Source organism: Ceratotherium simum, chromosome 35, assembly GCF_057802395.1.
Source record: "Ceratotherium simum simum isolate JZ-2026a chromosome 35, ASM5780239v1, whole genome shotgun sequence".
Lineage (NCBI taxonomy): Eukaryota > Metazoa > Chordata > Mammalia > Perissodactyla > Rhinocerotidae > Ceratotherium > Ceratotherium simum.
In genome coordinates this window covers 29741797-29750346 of record NC_141934.1, presented here as the reverse complement: position 1 = coordinate 29750346, position 8550 = coordinate 29741797, and positions in this window count along the sequence as shown.

The following is an 8550-nucleotide window of genomic DNA, read 5'->3' as shown; positions in this document are numbered from 1 at the left end:
GAGAAACACAGATGGTGATGGTCAGTTTTATGTGTCAACTTGGCCAGGCGACCCCGTGATCTCATCAAACCCTAATCTCGGTGTTGCTGTGAAGGTATTTTGAGGATGTTATTGGCAGCTACAATCAGCTGACTTTAAGTTGAGGAAATTATCCTTGATAATGCGGGTGGTCCTTATCTGATTAGTTGAAGGCCTTAAAAGTAGACGCTGAGGTTTCCTGAAGAAGAAGAAATTCTGCTCAAGCCTATACCGTAGAAATCCTACTTGAGTCTCCAGCCTGCTGGCCTGCCCTATAGATTTCAGCCTTGCCAGCCCTCAAACTGCATGAGCCAATTCCTTAAAATAAATCTATCTATCTATCTATCTATCGTATATCTATCTAATCTATCTATATAGATACATCTGTATATCTATATATATACCTACATCTATATCCACATCCACATCTATATCTGTGTCCTATTGGTTCTGTTTCTTGGAGAGCCCTGACGGACAGGCGGAGCTCGTCGTCAGAATTCCGAGTCACTCCACACGAGCACCTCACACTGTGTCCAGCACACAGTAGGTCTTTGATAAATGACAGTGATAAGGAGCACTGCGCTAAGCCGGGTTCATTCCCCACATTTAGGTGACTCAGGCACATCTGGGTCTTGATACGAGACCCCCTAGAAGCTGATGGAGGACTCTGACCTCCCTTGTCCCCTCTGCTGGGGGCCACGCTTTCCGAAGCTCTGCCCTGGCTCCATAGACCAGCAGGATCCACTCTAACTTGCTGAGCCTTCCAGGTAAAGTCTTTCTGTTAGGCAAAATCTACATTTCCGACAATTTGAGGCAGAGAGAGAGAGAGAGATTGAGTGAGCTCGACACACACTTCCGATAACCATAAACAGAGTCAGTTTCCAGGAGCGTATGGACGTCAGAAACCTCCAGGGGCTTGGATGAGGAGCCCATCTACTAGGTCCTTGTTTGTTTGGATGAAAATTGCTGAGTTGACAACCCTAGATAAAACGGAAAGCATGGTTTTTTTCTTTAATGATCACTTTGGATCCTGAAATTACGCCCGGGAGCCAGAAGATTTCAGAAGACACCACGTGTGCACGTGTGCGTGTGCTCGGTGCATTCTTCCTGTAGCTCAGCTCTGTCACCGACGGGGACGGCCGGAGCCTCCAGCCTTCCTGTCTCCTTCTCCCTTTCTGCCTTCACTTCCTGCCGCGCTCCCCACCCGGGCTGTTCACAGCGGGGCTGCTTCCCACCGCCTGGGTTTCAGGCAGACCCTCTCCGTTCTCTCGCCTGCTGCAGGAAGACGCTGAAGCTGGGTCGTCTATTCCCCTCGGTCCCTCCCACCCCCTTGGTGCCTGCCCGCCCAGCCCTCCGAGCACTTGCGTCTGTGCAGGGAGCTGCCGGTGACTAATCCTGACTGAGAGCTTCCTTATCCTCCCCGTCACACAGCTCACTGCCCGAGCACCTGGAGCGTCTGAATCATCCCCAGGAAACACCTTTTGAACTCGATTTTTCTGAAATGCCGCAGGACGGGCAACCGGGCCAGTTTAAGCTGTTTTTCGTAGCGGGTGTGCCAATAAGCTTTTAGAGACAGCTCACTCTGTACCCCAGGCAGGCCAGGCTGAGAAAGTAAACACACTGCATTTCATTTAGGCTTAAATGCACATTTTGAAATACTGAGACTGCCCTGTTCACTTGATGGTCATTATTCAGCCATTTGAGCTACCAGGACACCAGGAGGGCAAACACAGTTCTTAGGGCCCGGGAGGCTGTCTCCGCCACAGCTGCTCCCTGTCCGTGATCTGTTCAGTCTCGCCCCGTCACCTGCATGCTGTTGGGACACCGTGTGGCCAGCCGGGGGCCTTTGCTACAGGTTGAGCTGCTTGTAGATTTTCGCAGCAAGAAACTTAGTGCAGCCCACTTAGGAAGACTGGCCTGGAGGCTTTCACCGAAATAAAAGATAGCTGTTTACACCAGTCTGGCTGGTACATGTTAGATGTCCGTGAACTTCTCTTCAGAGTAGACATCATTTCAGTCCCAGTGGAGACACCTCCCCAGTTTTATTTTCCAAAGGTGCTGGTTTCTCAGGACTGCCACTACAGTGAGCCACAAACTGGGTGGCTTAAAACAACAGACATTTATTCTTGCACAATTCTGGCGGCCAGAAATCAAGGTGTCGGCAGGGCCGCCCTCCCTCTGAAGGTTCTAGAGAGAGTCCTTCCTGCCTCCTCCTGGTTTCTCTTGGTCGTTGGCACTCCTTGGCATTCCTTGGCTTAAAGCCGCATTGCTCAAGTCTCTGCCTCGTCCTCACTTGGCCTCTCCCTGTGTGTCTCGTCTCTTCTTGTGAGGACACGAGTCACACTGGGTTAGGGGCCCGGCCTACTCCAGCTTGACGTCATCTTAACGAATTACGTCTGCAATGACCTTGTTTCCAAATAAGATCACATTCTGAGGTTCTGGGGTTAGGACTTCAGTGTAATCTTTTGGGGGGACACAGTTCAACCCACAGCACTAACCCATGTTTAATTCCATTAAAAATAGGAGGTTCCTAGGGGCCGGCCTGGTGGCGTAGTGGTTAAGTTCACGTGCTCTGCTTCTGCAGTCCTGAGTTTGTGAGTTCAAATCCCGGGCACGGACCTATGCACTACTTATCAAGCCATGCCATGGCAGGCGTCCCACATATAAAGTAGAGGAAGATGGGCACAGATGTTAGCTCAGGGCTAATCTTCCTTACCAAAAAAAGAAAAAAATTAGGCAGTTCCTCAGTCAAACTGGAAAGCTAGACAGAGGACACGGAAGACAAATACATGATGTGAGAGTCACAGCACGGATGCCTACAGGGCCCAGCTGGGAGCACTGACAAGGGAGGTAAACCACGTGTGAGAAGCACACATCCCTGCACCTCCAGCTGGGATTTCTGCCCTGTGAGAGAGATGTGTGTGCAATAGTCCATTTTCATCTTGTCTTAACTGTAAGAAGGAATTTAACAAAGAAGCACAAGTTTGCTGCCCAATGTCAGCTGACCGCTGGTCTCAGGGATGGAGAGCGAGAGGGAGTGGTGAGGTCTGTGGCAAGGTAGAGGGTCCTCGCTTTGTCTAAAGGAGCAGCCTCTGTGGAATTCCAGCCAATTATCACCATGGAGGAAGGTGGCCCAGTATGGCCAGATCTTTTGATTTTTCTGCAGAGGCTGGACATCAGAGTTTTGCGTGAGATGCCTGCACTGTGTGTCTTGGTTACAGAATAGAATGCGGGTAGAATGTGCGGGCTGAGGTGTCTGTGGGCAGATGGGAACCTGTCAGTGCCCTTTTGTTTTTTCTGACTTGTGGAAAGGGAGACCACTTTTCAGAGACCACCATCGGTGGTCAGCTGAATGGTGGCCCTGAAGAGGTCCATGTCCTAAGCCCTGAACCTGTGAACATGCTGCCTCTTACCTCATGACTTTGCTGATGTGGTTTCATTAAGGGGCTTGAGATTATCCTGGATGACCCAAGGGGGCCCAGTGTCACCGCAGGGTCCTTATAAGGGAGGCAGGAGGGTCAGACTCAGAGCAGGAGACGTTGTGATGGGAGCAGAGCTGAGTGATGTGCTTTGAAGATGGAGGAAGGGGCCATAATCACTGAATGGGGGCGGCTCTAGAAGCTGGAAAAGGCAATGAACAGATCTGCCCTGGAGCCTCCAGAAGGAACCAGCCCTGCTGACACCTTGATTTCAGCCCTGGTGGACTGATTTTGGAATTCTGGCCTCCAGAGCCGTAAGAGAATAGATGCATGTTGTTTTAAGCCACTTCGTTTGTGGTCATTTGTTACAGCAGCATCAGGAGACTGAGGCCTCTTCCTGCCCCAGCCTTCAGTGAGGAGGCTGCTCAGGGTCAGATGTCCTGAGCCCTCCTTCCCTGCCTCATACCTACATTCTTTTGGGTTGGTGTCACGGTCATACTCCTTAAAACCCCACACAATATTCAACAGTGTCTTCTCTTCCTTCAGGAAAATTGGCTGAAAAGATTTTTGAGCCTGGTTAGATTTTTCAACAGGTCCCTGCCTCTGAATGGTCATGTGGGTGGCAACAAGGTGATGCAATGGACGCTTTGTCAAGCGTCCCAGGGAGGGAAAATCCATGCAGAGCAACATCTCACATGACCCTTGTGAGGACTCTTTTGGCTACAAATGACAAACAACCCCCAAAATTCTAACTTTCACCATAAAAAGGGTGGGGAGGGGAATTTAGTCCATGGGTAGAGCTTCAGGTATGGGTGGATCCAGGATCTTAAGAGATAACACTGAGAATCAATATTTCTCACCTCTTGGCTCTGTTCCCCTGTCTGTTGGCAGCGATCTTGCTCCTTGCAGCTCCACACTTGCCTTCCGTTAGCTTCACAAGGCAGTAGACAAAGAGGGCACCACTTTCCCAATAGTCCCAGCAAGAATCCTGGGACCCAGTGCTTCCTGACTCTGACTGCTCAATTCAGGTCACATACTCATCCCTCAATGTGTGTCCAGGGGGTCAAGGGCTCTGACTGCCCTTCTGGGTCATGTGACCCCCCCACAGCCGGGAGGAAGCGGGCCCCCCCCCGAAACACACAGTGAGAATGGGGACATCAGAGCCATGCAGTGGAGGCAATGCTACGTGACCCCCATCCCTTTTCCTCTCTGGCGTACAGAAAGACTCATTTCTTAGCTCCCTTCTAGTTAGATGTGGCCATGTGAGCCAGTGCTGGCCAGTGGCATTGGGTGGAAGTGATGTCACATTTCCAGGGTGGCCCCTGCAAACTCTCCAGTCCTCCTCCATGTTCCTGCTCTTTCCTGGTCTGGGAGCCAAACACCGGAGGACCTAGCGAAGGTCTCAGAGCCCCTGGGGGGTGGTGGAGCCACTGGGTGGAAGGAGCAGACCCTCCCATACACACACGCACATACACACACGCATACATGTGGACACACATGAATATGTGTGTATATGAATACTCATATACACATCACACATATGCACACACGACACATGCATGTATACACCATACATGTGTGTTTACATGCATGCACACACCTACAACATACATACACATATTCATACACATCCACACATCACACATATGTATATGCATGCACACTCACGCATACACACCCATGCACACCTACACACATGTGCACATATAAATTCATACACACATGTACACTCACACCCACTCCCTCCACCCCAGCCCCGCCCACATCAGATGCGATGTGAGCAGGGAGGAACTGTGTGGGATTGGGGGTGTCGCTGCATCCTCTCCTGCCCTGACCCGTGTCTGCTGTTCCCAGAGAGCCAGGCCCCGGCACACACAGCCGCAGACGGGCCCGCAGGAGTGGCTCTGCCCTGCTGAGCCGACTCTGGTCTCTTTTCCTGCAGATGCAGGATTGCCTGGTGGTTTATCGCCTGAGGCAGAGGGAGCGGAGCTGGAGAATTTGCAGGCCTGGCTTTGGCTTTTCTTCCCCATCTTTCAAGTCCAAGTTGAATTCCTATCTTGTTCATTGGCTTTATTATTTTACTCTTCACAGGATCCCTTTTAATGTATTTTAAAGGGCAACCGTGCATTTTCCACCTGCGCCTAGTCAAGACCCACTTGCAAAGGGCGCCATATTGGTCCTGGGGACGGTGGAGTCAAATCCCAGAGGAAGAGTGTGTGAGTCCCCAGGGCCGCTATCATGCGTGACCACAACCGGGGGGCTGGAAGGGACGGAAATGTATTGTCTCCCTGGTCTGGAGGCCAGAAGTCTGAAATCGAGGTGTCGGCGGGTCAGTTCCCTGTGGAGGCCCCGAGAGGGAATCTCTTCCTTGAGTCTCCCAGCTCTGGGGTGGCCGCCGTCCTTGGTTGTAGACACATCACTCCAGTCTCTGCCTCTGTCTTCACAGCACCTCCTCTGTGTGTCTCTCTTCTCTCCTCTGCTCATAAGGACACCAGTCATTGACTTAAGGTCCCCCCAATCCAATACGATCTCATTCGATCCTTACCTTAATTACACCTGCGGTGACCCTTATCCAAATGCGGTCACCTTCAGGGGTGAACATGCATTTTGGGGGGACACTATTCAACCCACCACACAGAGTATCTGGGGCTTGTGAGGGAGGGTCTTGATGGGTCAGCGATGCTGTGGTCCCAGACCTGCAGGTCTTAGCTTCAGAATGCCTGGCTCCAGACTCCACTCCCACCCATGGGATCCAGCAGGATGCAAACAAGTCACGGTGCGGCGCCCAGAGACTAGCACAAGCAGGGAGCCACCACTCCCCCGGGGCTGGAGGACAATGGGAGGAGATGGTGTCCCCTGACCTGGAAATCATCAAGAGCTGGACCCGAGGCTGGAGCGTCCAGGACAGGAGCAGGACCCCAGAGGAGGAACTGTCCAGAGGGAAGGGCCGCCTCTGCCAGAGCAGAGAGAGAGGGACAAAGACGCTGGCTTCCCCCTGCTCCGCACTCCAGATTCCAGCTTGCCAGGGTCTCCCGCTCTTTGACCCTACCCAAAGCCAGATGGCAAGGGAGCCGCGGAAGTGGATGCCCAGCAGGGTGGGAGGGCGCGGACTGGGTCTGAGAATGAACACACTGCTCCACTTTCGTTTGGGAAGGTCCTGCAAAGGCTTTAGAATGCCCACCCCACAAGGAAATGAACAGCACTGTCAGAGTGGGCACGGACAGCTCTCATAAATGCCAGGGGGCTTCCTGAGGGAAGCGGCACTGCCTGAGGGGCAGGAAGGAAGTGCTGTTGACTTTTGGTCACCAGATATCATGTCCCTTCCTTTTGCTAACTTTATCTAGGTTCCTCTATGGGGAACCCAAAACTCTTTGCCTGCATCACCTCATTTAATCCTCAGAAGAACCCCATGATGGCGTTCTTATGATGCCCATTTTACAGATGAAGAAACTGAGGCCTAGGTTATCCCACTGGGATTTAAGTACACGTGGTCTAGCTGCAGAGCCCCTCTTCCTCCCTCTCTGGGATTGCCCTCACCAGCATGTCTGTGACAGCCATCTGACAGCTGACCCCAGCGGAGCTCCGAGGGGCGGGGCGTGGAGGGGTTCTGCTGCTGTCAGTCACAGCATCGGTTACGCCAAAGGGCCGGCTGCGCCTGCTCTAGCCGTCGGTGCCCCCGGCAGGGTGAGCAGCTCCCATCTGAGCACGTCTACAGGCAAAATGAAGGTGCGAGAGTGAGCCCTGAGGCTCCTCAGAAGAACCTGGAGAGGGAGCCTGGTGTGCAGGGCACCCAAGGGGCCATTTCTCACACCGGCAGCCGGGAGGCACAGGCAAAGGAGAAGGAGCAGAGGAGAGACTTCCGAGTCAGCCAGCTGGCTTCAAACCCTGTTTTGCTACACTTCTGAGCTGTGTGGCCTCAGGCAAATGGCAGCCTCTGTGAGCCTCTGTGAACTAATCTATCAAGTGGGGAAAATCATAATAGTGTCTTATAAGATGCCATAAGTATTAAATATGAGAACAGAGCCAAAGAGCTTGGCACACAGCATGGCCCTCCAAATCATGAACGTGTATGTTTTCTACCTGCAGACCTTCCGCGACTGGGGGCAGGGTCAGCGCGTCCGCTGTCGGCCAGTGGACCTGTGAGTCCTGACTCCTAGGCCACAGACCAGGTGTTTTAGACACTTGCTGTCTTTTCCCACCTTGGCTCTCTGTGTTGATGCCACAGGCAACTCCTGCAGCCAGTGGGGTGCTTTGGCTGACAGACAGCTCTCTGGTGGATCTCGTGGGCACACAGGTCTCTGGCGTGGTGGCCTTTCCAGGAGAGTCACTAGCTTTCTCTTTCCAATTGCTCAGGATGTGTGTGTCATCTTGATTGCCTGTGGATCCCGTGGAAAGGCATCATGCCCTGTTAGAAGGAGAGAGGTGAGATTCTACGATGTCGTCTTCCTAAGCCTTTACACGCACTAGCTTTTTAAATCTTTTCAACAACTTTACGGGGTCTAGATTGGTATTAGCCCCATTTTACAGGTGAGAAACTGGGCCCAGAGAGGTTAAATTGTGGCTCTGTGTTTACCCAGCTGGTTAGTGACAGAATCAAGGTTTGAATCCCAGGAGTCTGGCTTCACATTCTTCTAACTGACATTTTTGCTGAAATAATTGGAGATCCATTAGAAATAATACAGAGAGATGCCCTGTACCTTTACCCAGTTTCCCTAAAGATAACATCTTGCAAAACTACAGCACAGTTTCATGGCCAAGATGTTGACATTGATCTGGCTTGACTTTTAACCAAAACACTATATTACCACCCAGGTTGATGTGTTGTTTTCTCCAGGAAGATGCTTTTGATCTGACTCTGACTCTGAGGTCAATCTGCCCACTTTAGTGATGTTAAGTCTACTTTATTATGCTTAATGCTACTTGAGAAAACCTTGACTGGCATTGGGCAAGTCCTTGTAAAGAGGCCCTGGTTTACGATCCTATCTGGATCTCATCTATTCACTGTTGGAGGCAGATTGTATGTCACAAACTGGCTGCAACAACACCTTCCATCCCATATGCCCTCTCACAGTGTGACTTTGACCCTAACCGTCCCATCGAGAGGAGGGGCCCA